This window comes from Pelophylax lessonae (assembly GCF_965119305.1).
Source record: "Pelophylax lessonae genome assembly, chromosome: 9".
Taxonomy (NCBI): Eukaryota; Metazoa; Chordata; class Amphibia; order Anura; family Ranidae; genus Pelophylax; species Pelophylax lessonae.
Window position 1 is genome coordinate 61,773,908 of NC_138776.1, and position 25,310 is coordinate 61,799,217.

Sequence of the window (25,310 nt, forward strand, 5' to 3'; positions counted from 1 at the left end):
CAGGAGGACATGTCAGATGGTGCGGACATGGTACAGGAGATGCAGAGGCTGCAGACATGGTACAGGAAATGTCAGAGGCAGCAGACTTGGTACAGGAGGAAATGTCAGAGGCTGCGGGCATGGTACAGGAGATGCAGAGGCTGCAGACTTGGTACAGGAGGAGATGTCAGAGGCTGCAGGCATGGTACAGGAGATGCAGAGGCTGCAGATATGGTACAGTAGAAGATGGTCAGAGGCTGCACACATGGTACAGGAGATGTTAGAGGCTGCAGACATGATACAGGAGGACATGTCAGAGAATGTGGACATGGTACTGGAGATGTAAGAGCTGCGGACATGGTACCGGTGATGCAGGGGCTGCGAACATGGTACAGGAGGACATGTCATAGCTCTGTGGACATGGTACAAGAGGACGTGTCAGAGGCGGTGCGGACATGGTACAGGAGAACTTGTCACAGGCTGTCTGGACATGGTAAAGGAGAACATGTCAGAGGCTGCAGACATGGTACAGAAGGACGCTTCAGAGGCTGCAAACATGATACAGGAGGACATAGTTACATAGTTAGTGAGGTTGAAAAAAGACATCAGTCCATCCAGTTCAACCCATGATGCGTGTGTGTGTGTAACGCTCCTGCGTTTTCTGAACAATGTGGATTTGCAGCTGCAGAAATACTCCACTCAGTAGTCATGTAGAGAAACGCTGAGATACCAATCCCAACTCCCAAGACTCATCACTGTGGATAGTCTCTGATTCAGCATACAAACATACACACTCAACAAGATGTTCCTGGAGTGATCTATGTATATAGTAGTATAGTGGTGATAGGCTGAAGAGACAGGTTTAAGTAGAGACAATAGTTGACAGACACTTGAGAGGAATGTTCTTGAGAATGAGATGGTAACAGGTAGGATGCAGATAGGTTAGCAATCATGTATGGTAGTAGATGATAGGATAGCAGATGACATACAGGAGAGACTAACCCAGTGCAAGGATAGATGTTAGTAGGCTCAAGAGCTAGCAATCTAGATAGTGCAGATGATAGTAACAGTCCTTAGTATGCAGAGCTAGATAGTGTAAGCTTTAGTATGAAGGTTTATGGAGGATTCCCCTGCGGGGTACTTATCACTAGTAGCAAGCAGTAGTAGAGAGGTTCGGTATGAGCGGGTGATCCGGTAGCGGGATACAGGGATCAGCAGCGAGGTTCCGACAGCGAGGTATGCTTGCAAGCATGTGAGCTTCAAGGCAGGTTATGCGGCGTTGAACGAACAATGTTAGTGAGACCGCCGGCGGTTGAAATAGCCGCTCCTGCGGCGCTCACTGATGACAGCATCGGTCTTAAAGGTGTATGCGCACCTTACCAAAAGAGAATGGTGGGGCGCATACACTAAGGAAAGTGGAATTAGGGTACCAAAGGTACCAGAACATTACAGTGTGTTTGCTTTTAACCGTACATTGTATACCCCTGTATGTTGTGGTCTCTAAGGTGTCCATCTAACAGTTTTTTGAAACTATCAATGCTCCCTGCTGATACTACTGCTTGTGGAAGAGAATTCCACATCCTTACCGCTCTTACAGTGAAGAACCCCTTACGCACTTTAAGGTTAAACCGCCTTTCCTCTAGTTTTAGTGAGTGGCCACGTGTCTTATTGTATCTCCTTTCTCTGAATAGTTTGTTCCTTATGCTCGGGTCACCAGTACAGTATTTGTAAATTGATATCATATCCCCCCTCAATCGTCTTTTCTCCAGAGAAAAAAGGTTCAGTGCTTGTAGTCTTTCCTCATAGCTGATGTCCTCCATTCCCCTAATTATTTTTGTTGCCCTTCTCTGGACTTTCTCCAGTTCCAGCACATCCTTCCTGAGGACCGGTGCCCAGAACTGGACAGCATACTCCAGATGTGATCGGACCAGAGTCTTGTAGAGTGGGAGAATAATCTCTTTATTTCTGGAGTGAATCCCCTTTTTTATACATCCCAGTATTCTGTTGGCTTTGCTTGCGGCGGCTTGGCATTGCATGCCACTGCCAAGCTTGTTGTCTACCAGTACCCCCAAGTCCTTTTCCATCCTAGACTCACCCAGAGGTCCCCCCCCCCCCCCAGTGAGTAGCTTGCTTTCTGGTTTCTGGCCCCAAGTGCATTACTTTACATTTTTCAACATTAAACCTCATCTGCCATGTAGTTGCCCACCCCGTTATTTTGTTCAGGTCTGCTTGCAAGGTTTCCACATCCTGCATAGAAGATATTGGCATGCCTAGTTTAGTATCATCTGCAAATACTGAGATTGTACTAGATATCCCCTCCTCTAGATCATTTATGAATAAATTAAACAGGATTGGTCCCAGGACAGAACCCTGGGGGACCCCACTTTCCACACCCGCCCAATCCGAGTACTCCCCATTAATCACCACCCTCTGTACTCTCCCCTGGAGCCAGTTCTCTATCCAGGTACTCACCTTATGGTCCATACCTACCTTCCTTAGTTTGTACAGTAATCGTTTGTGGGGAACGGTGTCAAAGGCCTTTGCAAAGTCCAGATACACCACATCCACAGGCTTACCTTTATCTAGGTGGCAGCTCACTTCATCGTAGAAGGTTAATAGATTGGTTTGGCACGAACGATTTTTCATGAATCCATGCTGATTACTACTTATAATACCGTTTTCATTACTAAAGTCTTGTATGTGGTCCCTTAACATCCCCTCCAAAATTTTGCAGACTACTGATGTTAGGCTGACCGGCCTATAGTTACCCGGGATATATCTCAGCCCTTTTTTAAATATTGGTACCACGTTGGCTTTTTTCCAATCAGCTGGCACCATACCCGTCTGTAAACTATCCTTAAAGATCAAGAATAATGGTCTGGCAATCACCTGGCTGAGCTCATTAAGAACCCTCGGGTGCAAGCCATCCGGTCCCGGGGATTTATTTATGTTAAGTTTCTCTAGTATAGCTCTAAGTCTATCTTCTGTTAGCCATGGCGGCACTTCCTGAGGTGTATTATTTAGTTCGGCCTTACAAGCTGGGTTCGTGTAGCCCCCCAATTCCTTTGTGAAGACTGAAGAGAAGAAATTATTTAACACTTCCGCCTTTTCTCTGTCCTCAGTGGCCATATTTCCTTTATCATCTTTTATGGGGCCAATGTGTTCTGGCCTCGCTTTCCTACTATTTATATATTTAAAGAACTTCTTGGGGTTCTTTTTACTCTCCTCCGCTATATGTCTCCCGTGTTCTATTTTAGCCACCCTGATTTCATCTTTACATTTCTTATTACACTCTTTGTAATGCTTAAATGCTGCCAATGACCCCTCAGTCTTGTATTTTTTGAAGGCCTTTTCTTTAGCACTAATATACATTTTTATGTTGGAGTTTAGCCACCCAGGGTTTAGTTTTGCTCTTTTAAATTTATTTCCCTTTGGAATGCACTGGCCAATCCCCTTGTTAAGTATGCTCTTGAAGCACTCCCATTTTTCCTCCGTGTTCTTTGTTCCCAGGGTTCTATCCCATTTGATATTTTCTAGCAGCGAGCGCAGGACATGTCAGAGGCTACGGACATGGTACAGAAGGAGGCTTCAGAGGCTGCAGACATGATACAGGAGGACATGTCAGAGGCTGAGGACATGGTACAGGAGGACGTGTCAGAGGCTGCAGACATGGTACAGGAGGATGTGTCAGAGGCTGCGGACATGGTACAGGAGGACGTGTCAGAGGCTGCAGACATGGTACAGGAGGACATGTCAGAGGCTGCGGACATGGTACAGGAGGACATGTCAGAGGCTGCAGACATGGTACAGGAGGACATGTCAGAGGCTGCGGACATGGTACAGGAGGACGTGTCAGAGGCTGCGGACATGGTACAGGAGGACGTGTCAGAGGCTGCGGACATGGTACAGGAGGACATGTCAGAGGCTGTGGACATGGTACAGGAGAACATGTCAGAGGCTGTGCGGACATGGTACAGGAGGACATGTCAGAGGCTGCGGACATGGTACAGGAGGACATGTCAGAGGCTGCGGACATGGTACAGGAGGACGTGTCAGAGGCTGCAGACATGGTACAGGAGGACGTGTCAGAGGCTGTGCTTTCATGGTACAGGAGGACATGTCAGAGGCTGCGGACGCGGTACAGGAGAACATGTCAGAGGCTGTGCGGACATGGTACAGGAGGACATGTCAGAGGCTGCGGACATGGTACAGGAGATGTCAGAGGCTGCAGAGGGGTCTTACCAGGCTGTGATGAGGTGCGTGCCGCTGCCGGATATAGAACACCACTGCTGCCTTACTTTGAAAAATGGCGCCGCCCGGCGCTATTACGTCACTGCGCATGCCCCCACCTGCCCGCGATTGCCGATCGTGTACGGGCTTTCCCGAGTGGCGGCGGCGCATGTGCAGTTGACATGTCGGCCCTCAAAGCAGCCCCAAAAGGCAAGTGGCCGTGCCGCCTACCGGAAAATTTCCTAGTATCCTGGTAGACCAGTCCGGCTCTGAACACGGGAGAAGTCAAGGATCACTGGGCACAGTGTCACCTCCTCGCACCTGATTTAAACCCCTAATTTCCACACCATTGTGTCGCAATCATGTGCATTGCATGGCAATCAAGGTTTTAAATCAGGTGGTGAGAAGGCAACATATCGCCTCCTCACCTCCTGTAAACACACACTCAGATCGCTTTTCAGAAGAGCGGCAGTGCCTGCTGCACTTGTGGATGAGTCCTTAGTTGCATTTGGCAGTGGCACTATTAGGGGTCATTCACACAAAGTGGGGGGGGGGGTGGTAAAACAGCAGGACATAAAATAATTATATAAGCGCAGCAAAACCCACAGAAAAGCTGCAGCTACACTGCACTGCACCCGTGGTGTGGGTAATCCGCAGCGCATCAGTGTGAACAACAGCCCTATATTATAATTTCCAGTGTATTGCTTCACACTGACCTGAAGATCTCTTCTTTCCTGCTGCTGGCACCACTCTGTAGATGGCTAGCCGGGATAAGAGGTGGAGTGCAGTTGGTATCACTCCGCATGAGGCAGGAGTCAGCACTACAGAGGAGGCATCAGCTTATGCGGCTCTTGCTCCCTACTACAGCTCCAACTTTACAAGTGGTCCCTCTACATTGCACTCAGTTTGATGCTCTGGGATGGCGGGTCAGCAAGCCCAGCCCGCGATCTACCACATTCACGTGTCCGCAATCTACAGGTTGCTGACCCCCGAAATAGACTACCCCGCTGTGTTTCCCCTAACATGTGGGTGCAGCGCAGTGTACGGGTTACCCATGCTTTCTTATAGACTTCTATTAGATCTGGCATTTTTTATGTGTTTTCTGAAAATACATAAAAAACGCCAGATCTAATAGAAGTCTATGGGAAAGCATGGGTAACACACATGAAAACCATGGATGCAGCACTGCTCCCTTGCTGCAGGAAAACTGCAGCAGGATAGCATTAAAGCACTCTAAGGTCCCATTCACAATTATGCGACCTAAAAGTCGCACGATTTTACCCTGATTTTGACTATGTCTATTTCTATGGACCTCAAAACGCATTCAAATTACCCCAAAGTAGTGCAGGAACTACTTTGAAGTCGTTGCATCTTGAAGTTGCACAGATATGAACGGTACTCATTGGAAATCATGGAGTATGACTTGTCATGCGACTCTGCAGTCCCAATCACAGGAAAAGTCGCACAAGTGTGAAAGGGGCCTTAATCAGACCCACATATGGATGCATGTGGAGATCCATGCAGGTCAGTGTAGCCATTGGTTTCAATTGGCTGCCTGCATGTCCCTGCATGGAACACCTGTGTATTCTGGGTGGCTAAAGAAAGCCCTTTGCGCGGGTATATGGATCGGTATGTATGTGTGAATGAGGCCCTAAACACATTGAGCACAATAAAATATACATTCCCCAGTAAACTATTTGATAAAAGTCTTACCCCAGCTCTTGCGGTTTACAACTTTCAATCCTGCTCTCTCGGTGCTACTTCAATGCACTTCACAGGAAAAAATTAACAGAGGACAGTGCGGTCTGGAGTCAGACTGCCAGCTTAGAGAAGGGAGGGGGAGAGGAGGAGCATTTGAATTCCTTGTAATCCTAGGCTATGGGGCTGTGTGTTTCAATTGATGCACATAGTGTAGGGAGACACAACTCCCTGCATACAAGACTGACTCCATAGGATGCTGCAGGAGAAAGGAGCCACGAGAGACAGGAAACCTGGGGCACTGATCATGGCACCAACTTAAACTGGAGTCCTGGAGCAATCTGATGCTAGCGGTAGTTGGGTATGAAGAAGAGTGGCCACCACTCGTTTCTATGCCTTTGGAGGACCAGAGCATCATCTAGCGTCACTTCCAGTTCCTGGGCCATAGTAAATCCTTTTTTTTTTTTTTTTTTTTTTTTACTTTTTAAGCAAAAGTAAAGAAAAAAAAAAAAAAACAACAACAATATAATTTTTTTTTCTTCTCTTTTGCTAAAGGTAAATGAGAGATCTGGGGTCTTCTTGGACCAATATCTCTCAACAAAGAGGACCTGTCATCTTTATTTCTATTAGAAGTAATGTTTAAATTCCTTAATAATAGTAATAGGAATGAAAGTTATCCAAAAAAATAAATAAATAAATAAAATGGGAGTGTAAAAAAAATAAAAAGTAGAATAAGTAAGAAAAAAAATGAGAGCGCTGCATCCCCCTGTTACTTGCGCACAGAAGTGAACGCACACATAAGTCGTGCAAGCATATGTAAATGGTGTTCAAGCCATACATATGAGGTATCGCCGCGAACGTTAGAGCACGAGCAATAATTCTACTGCAAGGCCTTCCCTGTAACTCTAAACAGGTAACCTGTAACATTTTAGAGTCACCTATGGAGATTTTTAAGTAACGAAGTTTGTCTCCATTCCCTGAGAGTGCACAATATTAAAGCATGACATGTTAGATATCTATTTACTCGGCGTAACATACAAACAATTCTGGGTAAATATGTGTTTTGTTTTTTTAATTCATTAAAGTGTATTTTTTCCCAAAAAATTGCATTTGAAACACTGTCACACAAACACTGCCCGTGACATACAATATTGCAACAATTGCCATTTTATTCTCTAGGGTCTCTGCTATAAATAATTATAAAATGTTTGGTTCTAAGTAATTTTTTAGGAAAAAATACTGGTTTAAACTTTTAACCACTTGCCTTCTGTGCACTTAAACCCCCTTCCCATCCAGACCAATTTTTAGCTTTCAGCGCTCTCACACTTTGAATGACAATTGCGCGGTCATGCTACACTGTACCCATATGAATTTTTCGTCCTTTTTTTTCACACAAATAGAGCTTTCTTTTGGTGGTATTTAATCATCTCTGGGTTTTTCTTATTTTCTGCGAGTAAATTTTGAAAATAAATAAATTTTTCTCCTTCACTGTTGTGCGCTGATGAGGCGTCACTGATGGGCACTGATAGGCTGCACTGATGAGGTGGCACTTATGGGCACTGATGAGGTGGCACTTAGGGGCACTGATGAGGTGGCACTGATGAGGAGGTACTAATATGCCGCACTGATGAGCACTGATAGGCGGCACTGATAGTCGGCACTGATAGGCGGCACTGATGAGCACTGATAGGTGGCACTGCTGGGCACTGAGAGGTGGCACTGCTGGGCACTGAGAGGTGGCACTGCTGGGCACTGAGAGGCGGCACTGATGGGCACTGATAGACGGCACTGATGGGCACTGGCGGGTGGCACTGATGGACACTGATGGGTGCACTGATGAGCACTGATGGGCGGCATTGAGGAGCACTGATGGGCAGCACCATCAGTGCCCACACTCAGTTCCCATAGTGCTGCCAGTCAGTGCTCATCAGTGCCTAGATGAGCAGGCACTGATTGTGGGCACTGATGGGGGGCACTGATGGTGGGCACTGTGGGCACTGATGGTGGGCACTTAGTGTGTTTTATTTACCTTGTGTAATCAGGGCACTGGTGATCAGTGCCCTGATTACATTCCTCTGTGTCCCCGACGGCTGATCGGCTCTGCTCCTTCCTCACACTGCAGTCTCTGTGTGAGGAAGGAGAGCTGGTGATGAGAGATGATCTCATATGTTTACATATGAGATCATCTCTCATTGCATGGGCCGATCACGTGGTAAATGGCCGCTGTGATTGGCCATTTACCACGATCTGTGATTGGCTGTGTCCAAGGGACACGGCCGACACAGATTTTCCCCGATGCGCGCTCGCGGGAGCACGCGGGGAGACTGTCTCTGGGAGGCCGTTTAAAGATGGCCTCCCGGAAATTCGAGTCCGCGCTGCAGCCGTACTTCGGCTATAGCGCGGATGTGAAGAAGTTAAACAAAAAGTTCTAAGGCCTGGTCAGGAAGTGGTTAGGATGCATTCAATGCTGACATTACGCGTGTACTGTATGTGTGTATGTGATAAGACACATAATATCTACACATACTGTATGTACAGCCCCAGATGCAGCTGTCTCCTACTTTATTTCTACATATTTAAACTTGGCGCACATTTTTCTTGGTGGACGCAGCTGTGTGTATGGCCCCAATAATTCCTATAACGTCATGTGTAGATGAGTACAAATTCATATGCTGTATAGTTTTTGCCTGCAGTGAGACTTTAAAGTGATATTAAAGTCAAATTTTTTTATTCATAAAATAAAAAATATGTTATACTTACCTGCTCTGAGCAATATTCTGAGCAATATTCTGAGCCTTTTCTTGGTCCCCCGCTGGCGCTGTCCACTCCACCTCTTCTCTGATTGCCCCTTTAGCAAGTCATGTGCTGAGGGAGGCACCCATGCGGGCATGCTGTCAGGCTGGCCTGTGTGTGTCCAAAGACACACATAGTGCAGCCCGGTCACGCTTCTGCTCCTGCTGCTCTCAGAGTCTCGGAGAAAGGCTGCAACCAGTACTGGATTAATCAGAGGAGACAGGTAAGTGTTCAGGGATGGGGGGGGGGGGCAGGTGTTGGAAATTGTTTTACCTTAAAGTAGAACTATAGGCAATTTATTTTTCATTCTGGATAGAGTAAGGGAGGAGTATAACCCCTGTAGGCTTTATTTTTGTACTCTTAGTTCCTTAAGGGAGAATTACCTTCACTTCCTGTCCCATAGTCAAAACAGGAAGTGAGAGGAAATCCCTGAAAATGATGCCTGCAGACCTTATTTTATAAATTAAGCGTTTGATACAGTTCCCCACAAGCGCTTAATTTATAAAATAAGGTCTGCAGGGATCGACCACAAGGTTTGCTCTTGGATACGGAACTGGCTAAAAGGACGTGTCCAAAGGGTGGTAATAAACAGCGCATACTCAGACTGGTCTGGGGTGGTAAGCGGGGTCCCCCAAGGCTCAGTCCTGGGAGCAACCTTGTTCAATTTATTCATAAACAGCATTGAGGAGGGGATCAGTAGTTCGATATCAGTTTTTGCAGATGACACAAAATTGGGCAGGGCAATAACTGCACAGCATGAAGCAGATATCCTACAGAATGACCTGAACAAAATAACAGAGTGGGCAACGACCTGGCAAATGAGGTTTAATGTGGAGAAGTGTAAGGTTTTGCACTTGAGGACTAAAAACATAAAAGCACAATACACGTTAGGAGGGGAACCCTTGGGGGAATCAAAAATGGAGAAGGATCTGGGAGTCTTGGTTGATGATAGACTAGGCAATAGCATGCAATGTCAAGCGGCAGCTTCCAAAGCCAACAGAATATTAGCATGCATAAAGAAAGGGATGTATTCCAGAGGTAAGACTATAATCCTTCCACTTTATAAAACTCTGGTCCGATCACATCTGGAGTATTCTGTCCAGTTCTGGTCGCCAGTCCTCAGGAGGGATGTGTTGGAGCTGGAGAGAGTCCAGAGAAGGGCAAATAAACAAATAAGGGGATTGGAGGACCTTAATTATGAAGAGCGTCTGCAATCGCTTGATTTATTCTCCCTGGAGAAGAGACGCCTGAGAGGGGACATGATAGCAATTTACAAATATCTCAATGGTGATCTCAGCATAGAAAAAAAGCTAATCAGTCGAAAGGATTGCATGAGGACTCGAGGGCATACAATGCGATTAAAGGAGAAAAGTTTTAACCTCAGGCAACGCAGGGGGGTTCTTTACTGTTCGAGCTACAAGATTGTGGAATTCTCTACCACAAGAGGTGGTTTCTGCGGGAAGTATGGTGGCTTTCAAAAGACTCTTAGACGTACATCTCAAGGATCAGAACAATCAGGGGTATGAGAGATGATTACAGCCACACACATCTACACAGGTTGAACTGGATGGACTATTGTCTTTATTCAACCTCAACTACTATGTAACTATGTATCTATGTAACTAGTGTCCCCATTGGAAGATCTCCCCTTTATTACTTTTCTAGGGACAACCCAACATTTGGGATTTTCTTTTATATTCAATGATAATGGTAAACAGGAGAAATAGAGAGGGTGAATCTCCCTAATGAGGACACAAACAGCAATACAAATCTGACAGGTGTTATAATCTCTCTCCACTCTATCAAAAAATAAAAAAAAAACACTTGTCAGTTCTTCTCGCTGTCTGTGCTTCCAATAGGAAGATCCCCCTCTCTATTTGTCCTGTTTACCATTGTCATTTAAAGTGAAGGTAAGAAAAGCTCAAATTTTGGGTTGTCCCCAGAAAAGTAATAGAGGGGACACTAGTTCTGATGACCTGGGGGTCCCCAAGAGATTTCCTTAATTTTCAGGGATTTCCTCTCACTTCCTGTTTGGCTATGGGACAGGAAGTGAAGAGAAATCTCCCCAATGGGACACAGATGGTGAAACAAAAAAACTGACAGGGGTTATAATCCTCCCTTACTCTATCCAAAATGGGAAAAAAAAAAAGTTTTGCCTATAGTTCTACTTTTTTGTAGCGAATGCATTAAAGTAAAAAACAAAAAGTCTGTGTTTAGAGCCACTTTAACCCCTTCCTGCACAGCCTGTTCTAAAATGGCAGCCAGGAAGGACAGAAAACTACAACTTCCAAAAACTCGCCATGCCTCTTACTTAATACCTTGGACCGTCTGTTTTCCAAAAAGGGTTTATTTGGGGGGTATTTGTACTGTGTTGGCATTTTCAGGCCTCAAGAAATGGTACATCAGGATAGATTGATTTTCAGATATATATATACTGTATATATATAGTACAGAATATACCATGGTTTGTGGACTCTATAACCTTCCTATGGACTAATAAGCACTGCTTTGGGTTATTTTCATCAAAGAAATGTAGCAGAATACATTTTGGTCGAAATGTTTGAAGAAATATTATTTATTTGACAAATTTTATAACAGAAACAAAGAAAAATCTTTTTTTTCCCCACATTTTTTAGTATTTTTTCATTTATATAAATAAAAATCCAGTGGTGATTAAATACCACTAAACGAAAGCTCTATCTGTGTCATAAAAGGATAGAAATATCATCTTGGTACATTGTTGCATGACGGAGTAATTGGCATTCAAAGTATGACAGCACTGAAAGCAGAATACTGGTCTGGGCAGGGAGAGGGCAAAAGTGCTCATCAATGAGAGCAACTCCACGTTTGCTGAAAAAAAGACGTTCCCCCCTGGGTGATCTATGTACATAACGGGGATTTGAACTAAGTTGAAGATTCCTTCCTGTTTAATGTGCAAAGTAAATCTGAATGGGAGTGACCTTTTAGTTATCAATCTGCTGCTGCACTTGCAGGGCTCTATTGAGTAAAGTTGCAGGGTCTGCATCCCTTTAGAGACGATCAAGCTCTTAGAAGCATCTCACCAAAAATGGGATTCCTATCACAAAGGATACCTAAAATCTGACTTGTATCTTAGTGCAGACTTCTGGTGAAATCAGTGAGCCAATCAGACAAGCAGGAAATGCGGTTTCTGGGGGGCGTTCTGTACACATTCTATGTAGAGAACACCTCCGGGTGGCCATATTGCATTTTACAGAAAATGACAGCGGCTGCAGATTGAAAATCAAGATCCCAGAGTCTGGAGGAAGAGTGGAGAGGCACAGAATCCAATTGCATGAGATCCAATCATGGGTGTCCGCATGGAGGGGGGCAAGTGCCCCCCCCCCCCCCGGAATCTCAACTTCCCCTTTAAAGTAGTTGTTAAGTCGCTTTATACCATCCTGTCTGGTCTGTTTAATAATCCTGTGTGCGCGTGCCCCTGTGTTTGTGTGTGTATGTGTTTAAAAAAAAATAAGCCGTTCTTTACCAGTTTTTAGAGCGCTGATCGCCACTCACGTGACCAGCTGGCTCTCTCCTCTCCCCGTCTGACAGCTGCCTGCAGCGGACGGGGCTGAGGATTCCCTGCTGATGTCTGTTGGGAGGGGAGGAGGAGGGGAGGAGAAGAGGCCGAGAGGAGGAGAGAGGTGGCGGGTCACGTGAGCGGCGATCCACACTCTGAAAACTGATAAAGAACGGCTTATTTCTATGAAATACAGACACGGGGACACACAGGATTATTAAACAGACTGTAGACAGGATATGAAACTTTAAATGAAACTACAGGAGCAGACAGGCAGGGAGGGAAGGGGGGGGGGGGGAGAGGACAGAGGAGGACAGGGGGGGAGGGGCACTGACACAGGAGCAGACAGGCAGGGAGGGAAGGGGGGGGGAGAGAGGACAGAGGAGGACAGGGGGGGAGGGGAACTGACACAGGAGTAGACAGACAGGCAGGGAGGGAGGGGGGGAGAGAGGACAAAGGAGGACAGGGGGAGGGGCACTGACACAGGAGTAGACAGGCAGGGAGGAAGGGGGGAGAGAGTTCAGAGGAGGACAGGAGGGGAGGGGGGGCACTGACACAGGAGCAGACAGGCAGGGAGGGAGGGGGGAGAGAGTTCAGAGGAGGACAGGAGGGGAGGGGCACTGACACAGGAGTAGACAGGCAGGGAGGGAGAGGACAGAGGAGGACAGGAGGGGGGGGGCACTGACACAGGAGTAGACAGGCAGGGAGGGAGGAGGGAGAGAGTTCAGAGGAGGACAGGAGGGGAGGGGCACTGACACAGGAGCAGACAGGCAGGGAGGGAGGGGGGAGAGAGGACAGAGGAGGACAGGGGGGAGGGGCACTGACACAGGAGCAGACAGGCAGGGAGGGAGGGGGGAGAGAGGACAGAGGAGGACAGGAGGGGAGGGCACTGACACAGGAGCAGACAGGCAGGGAGGGAGGGGGGAGAGAGGACAGAGGAGGACAGGAGGGGAGGGCACTGACACAGGAGCAGACAGGCAGGGAGGGAGGGGGGAGAGAGGACAGAGGAGGACAGGGGGGAGGGGCACTGACACAGGAGCAGACAGGCAGGGAGGGAGGGGGGAGAGAGGACAGAGGAGGACAGGAGGGGAGGGCACTGACACAGGAGCAGACAGGCAGGGAGGGAGGGGGGAGAGAGGACAGAGGAGGACAGGAGGGGAGGGCACTGACACAGGAGCAGACAGGCAGGGAGGAAGGGGGGAGAGAGGACAGAGGAGGACAGGGGGGAGGGGCACTGACACAGGAGCAGACAGGCAGGGAGGGAGGGGGGAGAGAGGACAGAGGAGGACAGGAGGGGAGGGCACTGACACAGGAGCAGACAGGCAGGGAGGGAGGGGGGAGAGAGGACAGAGGAGGACAGGGGGGAGGGGCACTGACACAGGAGTAGACAGGCAGGGAGGGAGGGGGGATAGAGTTCAGAGGAGGACAGGAGGGGAGGGGGGGCACTGACACAGGAGCAGACAGACAGGGAGGGAGGGGGAGAGAGTTCAGAGGAGGACAGGAGGGGAGGGGCACTGACACAGGAGTAGACAGGCAGGGAGGGAGAGGACAGAGGAGGACAGGAGGGGGGGGGCACTGACACAGGAGTAGACAGGCAGGGAGGGAGGAGGGAGAGAGTTCAGAGGAGGACAGGAGGGGAGGGGCACTGACACAGGAGTAGACAGGCAGGGAGGAAGGGGGGAGAGAGTTCTGAGGAGGACAGGAGGGGAGGGCACTGACACAGGAGCAGACAGGCAGGGAGGGAGGGGGGAGAGAGGACAGGAGGGGAGGGCACTGACACAGGAGCAGACAGGCAGGGAGGGAGGGGGGAGAGAGGACAGAGGAGGACAGGGGGGAGGGGCACTGACACAGGAGTAGACAGGCAGGGAGGGAGGGGGGATAGAGTTCAGAGGAGGACAGGAGGGGAGGGGGGGGCACTGACACAGGAGCAGACAGACAGGGAGGGAGGGGGAGAGAGTTCAGAGGAGGACAGGTGAGCTGCGGATGACAGAGGCACGTAGACTGACCACAGTGTCAGGGCTCAGCAGCCATGATACACCGTGGTCAGTTTACAGAGGGGAGGACATAGCCAGGCAGGATCAGCCAGGTATTTTAGGTGATAGAAGGGTCCAATTTACACAGCACAAGCACTGTACTGTATAACATGATTTAAGGGGACAGGATCAATATTTTTTTTTTTAGGTTAACAAATGCTTTAAAAATAAATTCTGCTGTTTCCCCTTGAAAAATAAATACCAGGGGCGTAACTACAGGGGTTGCAGGGGGTGCAATTGCAACCGGGCCCCATGCTCCAGGGGGCCTGCACGGCTCCCCTGTACACCTGGATAGGAGGGGCAGTGGGGGCAGCATGTAGAGAAATCACTGTCCTCCTTTCTCCTCCTGTAGCTGCAGGAGGAAAATAGAGGAGATTGGTTCCCCTGTATGCTGCCCCCACCACTCCTCCCATCCAGTTCACTTGTGTTCTGCTGTCTTTGCAGGAATTGTGAAAGGGATCGTAATAAAAGGCCCCGCAACGAGAGTAAAGGGTCCAAAGAGCAGTGGGAAGAGCCCCAGGCTTGAAGGGAAGGGCCCTGGCCAGGGGTCCGGGGGGCCCTTCATGGTTTCTTGCACCGGGGCCCTGAAGGTTCTAGTTACGCCTCTGATAAATACTCAAGAGTTGCGGCTCGCACGGTGACTGACGTCGCCTTCATGACATTGTTGAAAAGGGGCGGAGCATGGGTGACCTTAAAATGATGTCACTATCTGTAAGCCATGATCCTCACAATTAAAAAAAAGGAATGTTTGAAATCTATCTCTCTGTGTGTAACTCATCTATATAAAATGTATGAGTTTCATTTTTTTAATGAAATTTGAGAAATAAATACATTTTTGATGATCTTCTTATTCTGCCCCGGTTCACACTTGTGCGTGTGCGGGGTTCGCATGTAATGTCGGAGCGCACTGCTCTGACATGACATGCGATCAGCTGTGCGGTGCGAGTTTAGCCATACACTTTGTATGGCTAAATTCGCATCGCACCCGCAGCAAACACGCACAGGAGGCATTTTTGCTGCCGCATCAGGATCGGATCGCACATCGGTTCACACTTGTGCGATCCGATCCTGTGCGAACTGCACGATCGCACTACGATATGCGATCAAACTGGGGGTGTCGTTAAGATTACATTGACACCCCCAGCGTATCGCATATGGCAGTGTGAACTGCCGGGGGTGCGTGTGCGATGCGGGAACAGGCTGCGAATTCGCAGCCTTCCCGCATCGCATAAATGTGACCGAGCCTCTATGAGATGCTCCTGTGTATACGCTATATTTATTTATTTTTTTTTATTAGCTATATTTTTTCCCACGAAAGTGGAGTTACCCTTTAGGAATAATAAAGTGTATTGTATAATGATTTAGAGGGGTTTCATCTCTCAGGCCAGTCCTGTATTACAATGAGGGGGGGAGGTGACAACGTCTACATATATATCGTACAATGTGTACACACATGAATACATTCACCAGCGCTGTGCACATTGATCTCTACCACTCAGCCGGGAGCGCGCTTTCCCTGCCAGCTGACCCGCGCATGCTCAGTGCTCAGCGTGTGGACGCGTCGCACTGTTCTTCCGCACATGCTCGTGTCACCTTCTGCGCACGCGCAGTGATCAGCCCCGGTCCGGACAGTGTTTGGTGTCGGTGTGCGCGGGATCGCCCCGGACTGTACAGGTGGGGGAGGAGCGGCTTTGTTGTCATTCATTATTATTATCCTCCCGTCAGCGGAGTGTCATACACGGTGCGATCCGAGGATTTCCTACAGGACACAGCAAAGTGCTGGAAAGTCTCTGTAGTTTTACCCTGAGCTGGATCAGGGCTGGGGAATGGTTGGGGGGGGGGGGGGTAATAGTGAGTGGGTGAATGGGGGAAGTTGGGGGGGCTGTTGGTATCATGTATAGGAGGGGATTAGATCATGGTTGGGGGTGTTATGATTGGGGGTTGGAATATGATTAGGGGGTGGTTGTACCATCATTAGGGGAGTAGATGAATGATTGCTAGTGGGGATGGTTGGATCATTGTTGGGGAGGGGGGGGATGTGGTTGGATCACGGTTGGGGGGGATGTGTGTGCGTTGATCACGGTTGGGGGTAGGGGGGGTTGTTGGGTGGTAGTTGGATTATGGTTGGGGGGGGGATGTGATAGGATCACGGTTGGGGGAAATGTGGTTGGATCACTGTTGGGGGGGGATGTGGTTGGATCACGGTTGGGGGGGATCACGGTTGGGGGGGGATGTGGTTGGATCACGGTTGGGGGGGGGGGAATGTGGTTGGGTCACGGTTGGGGGGGGGATGTGGTTGGGTCACGGTTGGGGGGGGGGATGTGGTTGGATCACTGTTGGGGGGGGGATGTGGTTGTTGGATCACTGTTGGGGGGGGGATGTGGTTGTTGGATCACAGTTGGGGGGGGGGGGATGTGGTTGTTGGATCACAGTTGGGGGGGGGGGATGTGGTTGTTGGATCACGGTTGGGGGGGGGATGTGGTTGTTGGATCACGGTTGGGGGGGGGATGTGGTTGTTGGATCACGGTTGGGGGGGGATGTGGTTGTTGGATCACGGTTGGGGGGGGGATGTGGTTGTTGGATCACGGTTGGGGGGGGGATGTGGTTGTTGGATCACGGTTGGGGGGGGATGTGGTTGTTGGATCACGGTTGGGGGGGGGGGGGGAAATGTGGTTGGATCACTGTTGGGGGGGATGTGGTTGGATCACGGTTGGGGGGGATCACGGTTGGGGGGGGGGGGATGTGGTTGGATCACGGTTGGGGGGGGGGGGGATGTGGTTGTTGGATCACGGTTGGGGGGGGGGGATGTGGTTGGATCACGGTTGGGGGATGTGGTTGGATCACGGTTGGGGGGGGGGGGGGATGTGGTTGGATCACGGTTGGGGGGGATGTGTGTGCGTTGATCACGGTTGGGGGTAGGGGGGGTTGTTGGGTGGTAGTTGGATTATGGTTGGGGGGGGGGATGTGATAGGATCACGGTTGGGGGAAATGTGGTTGGATCACTGTTGGGGGGGGATGTGGTTGGATCACGGTTGGGGGGGGATCACGGTTGGGGGGGGATGTGGTTGGATCACGGTTGGGGGGGGGGGATGTGGTTGGATCACGGTTGGGGGGGGGGGAATGTGGTTGGGTCACGGTTGGGGGGGGGGATGTGGTTGGATCACGGTTGGGGGGGGGATGTGGTTGTTGGATCACAGTTGGGGGGGGGGGATGTGGTTGTTGGACCCCGGTTGGGGGGGGGATGTGGTTGTTGGATCACGGTTGGGGGGGGGATGTGGTTGTTGGATCACGGTTGGGGGGGGGATGTGGTTGTTGGATCACGGTTGGGGGGGGGATGTGGTTGTTGGATCACGGTTGGGGGGGGGATGTGGTTGTTGGATCACGGTTGGGGGGGGGATGTGGTTGTTGGATCACGGTTGGGGGGGGATGTGGTTGTTGGATCACGGTTGGGGGGGGGGGGGGAAATGTGGTTGGATCACTGTTGGGGGGGGGGGGGATGTGGTTGGATCACGGTTGGGGGGGATCACGGTTGGGGGGGGGGGATGTGGTTGGATCACGGTTGGGGGGGGGGGGGGATGTGGTTGTTGGATCACGGTTGGGGGGGGGGGGGGGATGTGGTTGTTGGATCACGGTTGGGGGGGGGGGGGATGTGGTTGTTGGATCACGGTTGGGGGGGGGGGATGTGGTTGTTGGATCACGGTTGGGGGGATGTGGTTGGATCACGGTTGGGGGGGGGGGGGGATGTGGTTGTTGGATCACGGTTGGGGGGGGGGGGATGTGGTTGTTGGATCACGGTTGGGGGATGTGGTTGGATCACGGTTGGGGGGGGGGGGGATGTGGTTGGATCACGGTTGGGGGGGGGGATGTGGTTGGATCACGGTTGGGGGGGGGGGATGTGGTTGGATCACGGTGGGGGGGGGGATGATGTGGTTGGATCACGGTTGGGGGGGGGGGATGTGGTTGGATCACGGTTGGGGGGGGGATGTGGTTGGATCACGGTTTGGGGGGGGGGGGGATGTGGTTGGATCACAATTGGGGGGGGATGTGGTTGGTTGTATAGGGCTGGGTCTCCGGGTATGTAGGACGGTTTCATGTGATGTGCAGTGATCGGTGTCCAGGCTCCCAGGTTGAGGGATTTTGTACACAGCCAGAGAGATCAGTCAGTTTGTACTTTGCTTTCATGTATCCATTTAGGCCGATGCAAGAACATGATAAATGCCTGGATAATCCCTGTATGTATGGGAAAGATGGAAGTCTGTTGGCAGAAAACCACCAAGCGTTCAATCAGTCTTATTTGAACCTGTTTGAGGATCGACCCGGGTTTACCCCAAGCTTGTATGACCTGAACTCTAGGCAGACAGTCTGACAGTCACCAGCTGAGAATGGAGCGATTAGCGTTGTTTGATCGCTCGGTTTCCAGTCTTAGAGTCGGCGGGGGACGGATGCTGCATCCTCATAGGTAAGTATGATTCTTAAAAAATGTTTTTTTCCCCAAACTTCTCTTTTAAATCCACTTACTGTTGGTTGACTGGTAGAGTTATATTACAAGACACTCTGGGTTTGATTTATTAAAACTGCAGAGTGCAAAATCTGGTGCAGCTGTGCACAGAAACCAATCAGCTTCCAGTTTTTTTTTTTTGTCAAAAGCCTAATTGGCTACCATGCAAAGCTGCTCCAGATTTTGCACACTCCAGTTTTAGTAAATCAACCCCTCTGCAAATATCAACACACAGATTACAATCAGGGATGAGCTCAGGCGTGTTTGAGTTCCTGCATGCCCGATCCCGCCAGGAAGCGACTCCGCTAATCCCAGGCACTGAGACATTTCCTGATCTGTGCAGCTGCGGACCGAGAAATGTCTCAGTGCCTGTGATTAGCGGAGTGCGGTGTCGGCTTCCTGGCGGGATCGGGTACGTAGGAACTCAAACACGCCTGCGCTCATCCCTGATTACAATGTAACATTCTGTATTATTTTTTGTTTGGAGCCTGTAAAGCATTGCACCCGCGATCAGCAGATGGGTGTAGTGCCATGGTCCTGCAGACTGTGTAGATGTCTGCTTGTACCTCTGATACAGGCAGCTCAATGAACTACCAAGAGCGCTCACCAGCTGCTGCAGGCTGTTGGTACTTGTAGTCTTCACATTCACAGAACACTGTGAATGATGCAGGTGAAGCACCACGCAGCCGCATTTTTGTTTTTTAGATTGCCCCCCCCCCCCCCCCCCCCCACACACACACACACATGCTGTCAAAACAAAGGATCGGGGGGGCAGGGCATCTGTTGCATGTTACACCCTGAATATGGGTGTAACATGTTAACATATCCTTAAGGCCCCTTTCACAAAGGGAGTCCGTCAGGCGGACTCCGTTTTTCTCAGATCGATCTGCCGACCCCCCCGCTGAGTAGGCGGATGGCAGCTCTGTCTCCACGCTGTGTGCGGAGACAGAGCTGTCAGGTCCCCATACATCTCTATGGGGGAATCGGATGGGAACGGACCGTCTGTCTGTTCTCATCCGATCCGCTGGACGGATGGAAAATAGGGTTTCCATCTGTCCAGATTTGACGGATCGGATGTCAGCAGACATGTCTCCGCTGACATCCAATGCCCCGTAGGGATGTATGGGGCATCCATTCAGATCTGCCAAAAAAACTGACAGGCAGATCCGCCTGTGTGAAAGGGGCCTTAAAGCGGAGCTAAAGACAGCTGTACTGAACTTTCATCCACCAGTCCCCGTCCCTCGCTGGCACAGGAATCTTCTTCTACTTCATTGGCCAGTGCAGGAGGCCATCTTTCCGGTACACAGGGATCGGGTTTGCCACTGTAAGCTGAGGCACGCATGCGCAGTTTACATGCTGGGCATTTATGAGTGCAGGTGAGTTGGTGAACTTTATTACAGAAGAGACATTGCATGTCAACTCAGGGAAACTTGAAAATTCTCGATTAACTGCTCGGCTAGGCTTGGGGAGAATGAGAGTAAGGGCCCGTACACACGTACCGATCGTCGGCAGACAAGCGTCGGCCGACGAACGATCTGCCGATTGTACGCTTGTTAGTATGATGCCTCCGACAGCCGTCAGCGCACATTCTGCCGACAAGAATCTGTCATGCAAGCATTAAAATTTTTGTATGCCGACACCAGAGCGGCCGATTGTTCGCCAGTCAGTACAGAATTCGGCTGACAGACCGCAGATTTGCAAGACTGGGCATGCTCAGAAAAGAAAAAACACACGGAAAGTTAACCATCACATGACATCACTTCTGCAGTCGGCTGTAGTCGGCGGACAAAATTCTTGTGCTGTCTTTGCACTTTTCAACAGACACGACAGCCCGGGGACAAAAGACAGCCGATCGTTCGCCGACGATCGGTACGTGTGTACGGGCCTTTACTTACCTGATCCTCTGCACTACTAGAATGGTCCCAGTGCTTCTCCTCCATGCTCCAGCGTTCTAAGGCTTGATTTACACCAATGCATGTTGCTTTTGAGCGTTTCTGTAGTGCTTTTTGCTGTGCTTTCCACGTTTTTACCGCAATTTTACCACGATTTGTGTTTTTGGAAAATTTTAAAACGCATATCGCAGCAAAATCGCAGTTATAAGTAAAAAAAAGCACTGTTTTACTTTCAAAGAAAAGTCCTTGACCCTTTCCAAAAACGCAGAGGCACAAAAATGCTTTGGGGTGAACATGTTCCATAGGAACCCATGTTATAAAAATGTCCTGCATTTCTGCAAAAAGCATGAAAATACGCATTGGTGTGAATGGAGCGTTGGGTCCTCGTGTCATCAAGAGTAAAGCATTGGATGCAAGGATGCTGAGGGACAGTCCACTACCGAAGCATGGGGGAGCACCGCCTGCCTGGTGGAGTGGAGGATCCCATATGAAAGATTGTTTTTACTCTCCCTTAGAATAAACGAGCAGCACAGTCCCCTGACAGGGAGAACTTTCACATTTCCTGGACTTGGGCTTCAAAGTTTGGAGAAGGAGTTGTGAGATCGAACGCTTTAGGTAAATGGTGTGTTTCGGGGATCTATGTCATCAGACTAAGAAGAGTAGAGGTGCGCCGAATGCAATTTTGGTGCCAAAAATGACAGTTTAAAAAAAATAATAATAATTTATATATATAATTGTATTCTATTCAAATTTTTAATTAATATAATGAAGATAAATAAATATGAAAAACACACCATAAAAACAGCAACGTTTTTCGGTGCCATTATTGGCGAGTTTTTCTTTATCGGCAGAATTTCTGAAAACGCCATTTTCGGCTGATATGTTTTGGCCGCCGAAAATTCAGTGCATCTTCAAGTGAGGTTCAGTGGGGAGCGGTTCTAATCCTCAATAGTGATTGCAGTTCACAGGTGTGACACTGCGTAGCCTTATGTTATATTTTATTGTTTTGTTATTAGAAAAATGATCAGGTACATTGATAAGCGTTGTAGCCTTGTGTTGTATTGCTTTGTTATTAGAGTATTGGTTGAGTACATGGATGGGCATCATTGCTTTATTAGACTATTAATTGGTGTATTTAATGGAGATCATAGCTTTATGTTATTATTGCCTTGTTATTAGAGTATTAATTAGGCTGTACATTAGTTTGCATTGTAGCCTTATGTTGTATTGCTTTATTAGACTATTGGGTATATTGATGAGCACTGCAGCTTTCTGTTGTATTGACTTGTTATTGGAGTATTGATTAGATTGTACTCAGAATTCTAGTCTTATGTTGTATTGCTTTATTAGACTATTGGGTATATTGATGGGCATTGCAGCTTTTATGAAGTATTGCCTTGTTATTGAAGTATTGATTAGTTTGTGTATCAGTTGGCATGGTAGACTCCTGTTGTATCGCTTTATTACTATTTGGGCCGGTTCACGCTGTTGCAATAGAAGACATTGCATGTGATTCACACAGCACTGCTCTGCAAATCGCCTGTGATTTTTTATTTTTTTTTTGCGATGCAAATTCGGCCATACGGATTGTATGGCTGAATTCGCATCGCATTCGGACCAAACTCGTGCAGGACCCTTTTTGTGATCCACACCAGAATTGGATCGCATGGTTGATCCACACCTATGTGATCTGATTACTGTCCAAATTGACAGTTCGCACTGCGATATGCAAACTAATCGGGGGGTGTCATTATATTTTCATTGACACTCCCAGCATTTCGCATATGGCAGTGTGAACTGCTTGCGAGTTGGGTGCGATGGGGGAACCCGCAGTGGATTCGCAAGGTTCTCGCATCATGCCAGTGTGAGCCAGCCCTGAGTCGGGTATATTGATGGGCATTGCAGCTTTTTGTTGTATTGATTAGATTGTACATCAGTTAGAATTATAGACTTATGTTGTACTGCTTTGTTAGGCTATTCATTGGGTATATTGGTGGGCATTGCAGCTTTATGTAGTATTGTCTTGTTATTGAAGTATTGATTAGATTGTACATCAGTTGGCATGGTAGCCTCATGTTGTGTTGCTTTATTAGACTTTTAATTGGGTATATTGATGGGCATTGCAGCTTTTTGTTGTATTGACTTGTTATTGGAGTATTGATTAGATTGTACATCAGATAGGTAGCCTTATGTTGTATTGCTTTTAGACTATTAATTGGGTATATTGGTGGGCATTGCAGCTTTATATGTAGTATTGTCTTGTTATTGAAGTATTTATTAGATTGTACATCAGTTGGCATGGTAGCCTCATGTTTTGTTGCTTTATTAGACTTTTAATTGGGTATATTGATGGGCATTGCAGCTTTTTGTTTTATTGACTTGTTATTGGAGTATTGATTAGATTGTACAGCAGTTAGAATTATAGCCTTATGTTGAATTGCATTATTAGGCTATTCATTGGGTATATTGGTGGGCATTGCAGCTTTATGTATGTAGTATTGCCTTGTTATTGATTAGATTGTACAGCAGTTAGAATTATAGTCTTATGTTGAATTGCATTATTAGGCTTTTCATTGGGTATATTGGTGGGCATTGCAGCTTTATGTATGTAGTATTGCCTTGTTATTGATTAGATTGTACAGCAGTTAGAATTATAGCCTTATGTTGAATTGCATTATTAGGCTATTCATTGGGTATATTGGTGGGCATTGCAGCTTTTTGTTGTATTGACCTGTTATTGGAGTATTGATTGTACATCAGTTAGGTAGCCTTGCTTTATTAGAATAATAAGCTTGTACATGGAAGGTCACGTCTACCTCTGTCATTGCGGGGACACTTTGAAATCTGATGCTTTTCCTCAGTCTGGGACGGTTGTGTATTTCTACTCGCCTGCTGTCAGCCCCATTCACTGACAACGTGGCAGTCCTAGACTTCTATTGCTGGCATTGGGAATCTTTCTAGTTTCAAATATCTTATTGTTACTATATTTTGTAAGCTTTATAAGAAACTTGATAAACCTGATTTAAATACTGCCACATCATCATCCACCAGAAATAGATAGAAGGTGGATGACCAGTGCTGAGATGTAAGGACAGTGTGAAATATTAGGAATACATAAGAAATTGTCATTGAATGGACTTTGTGTGATAATATGAGTATAATTCCTATGGAGAGGTGGCATATCACTGCAATCACTCACTAGGTTTCATCATCTGCTGTGTGTGAATTGCTTGGTGCGGATGATTTGATTGGTTGGTGAGTAACACATGCAGTCCTCGGCCGGCCCCATCAGTGACTCAGGGAGGAATTATATGAGGATTATTTGTGATCCATCTACAGACAGAGAGGAATTCTCTATACCAGAGGAGGGTAAGCCATAGTTCTTCTATCAGCAGATGGAGAAGTTTATTAGAATGACATTTTTTGTTTTTCTGTTTTGAAAAATAAACATTTTTGTTTAAACTTTGAACCTCTTGTTGTAGGAATGGATTGGCTTTTGTAATGTCAATATTTTGCAGCTAGGCTTTTATTTGTTTTGTATTCTGCAGATCACCTTTTTGTTATTCATGTTCATTCTTCAATTGTTACATTGTTGCTGTGAATGGAGCTGACTCCAGTGCTGACAACATGTAGAATGATGTCCTTTTAGATCAGGGATCTTCAAACTATGGCCCTCCAGTTGTTCAGGAACTACAATTCCCATCATGCCTAGTCATGTCTGTGAATGTCAGAGTTTTACAATGCCTCATGGGATGTGTAGTTCTGCAACAGCTGGAGGACTGTAGTTTGAGGATCCCTGTTTTAGAAGGTGTACTGGAAGATTGGGGTTGATTTACTAAAACTAGAAAGTGTAAAATCCGATATAGCTGTGCACGGTAGCCAATCGGCTTCTGACTTCAGCTGCTTCAGTTAAGATTGAGACAAAAAGCCTGGAAGCTGATTGGTTACTATGCAGAGCTTGCATCTGATTTTGCACTCTTTTATTTTATTAAGTCAACCCTTGTTGCTATTCTGCAAAGTAGAAGGAACATTAAAATACTAGCGCTAGAGATCAACTCCTGTGCAGTTTTTTGTTTTTTTCTCTGCTTAATTAGATTGGAGATTTGGCAGTGTGTTTGTTTATTTATTTTTTTTGTTTTTGTTTTTTAATTTTTTTTATTCTATTTGAGGAAGTTTTTTTTCCTACTACCAGTTCTAAAGGTAAGGAGAAATATCTCTATAAGAAACCATAGCAGCAATAAAATCCTCATTTGTAGTGCAGAGAAGGGTTAGATCCTCTGTCGGAATGTACCTGCTACAGGAAGTGATGTGTGAAATCCCCATTGGGGACACCGCAATAAGGCCTCATGCACACTGGACGTTATCAAAATGTCAGTAGAAAGCTGTAGAAGGTGTTTTTCTGCTTTTTTTTTTTTTTTTTTTTTTTTTTTAGCAAAACTATACTCCCACAAAAGCTTATGGCTCAAAAACGTTTATAATCGGGGTCAGGTATAAGGCAGAATTCAGTAAAGATAACAGTATAGTATTCAGAGTGTGTTTTAAGTGTGTGTGTGTGTATATATATATATATATACACACACACTTTTGGCTTTTCACTAAGGCCCCTTTCACACTATCCGTCCGGACGGATTCCGTTTTTCTCAGCGGGA

General features: G+C 47.7%; 1 protein-coding gene across 3 annotated transcripts in view; it reads left to right on the forward strand.

Annotated features, from left to right (window-relative positions):
- Positions 1–15,834: 15,834 nt before the first annotated feature.
- ALDH18A1 (aldehyde dehydrogenase 18 family member A1) overlaps positions 15,835–25,310 on the forward strand; it is a 61,506-nt gene continuing 52,030 nt past the window's right edge. For all 3 annotated transcript variants that reach the window (XM_082269368.1, XM_082269367.1, XM_082269369.1), the window contains exon 1: positions 15,835–15,945. The gene's annotated coding sequence lies outside the window, so the exon portion shown is untranslated. The remainder of the gene's footprint in view (positions 15,946–25,310) is intronic.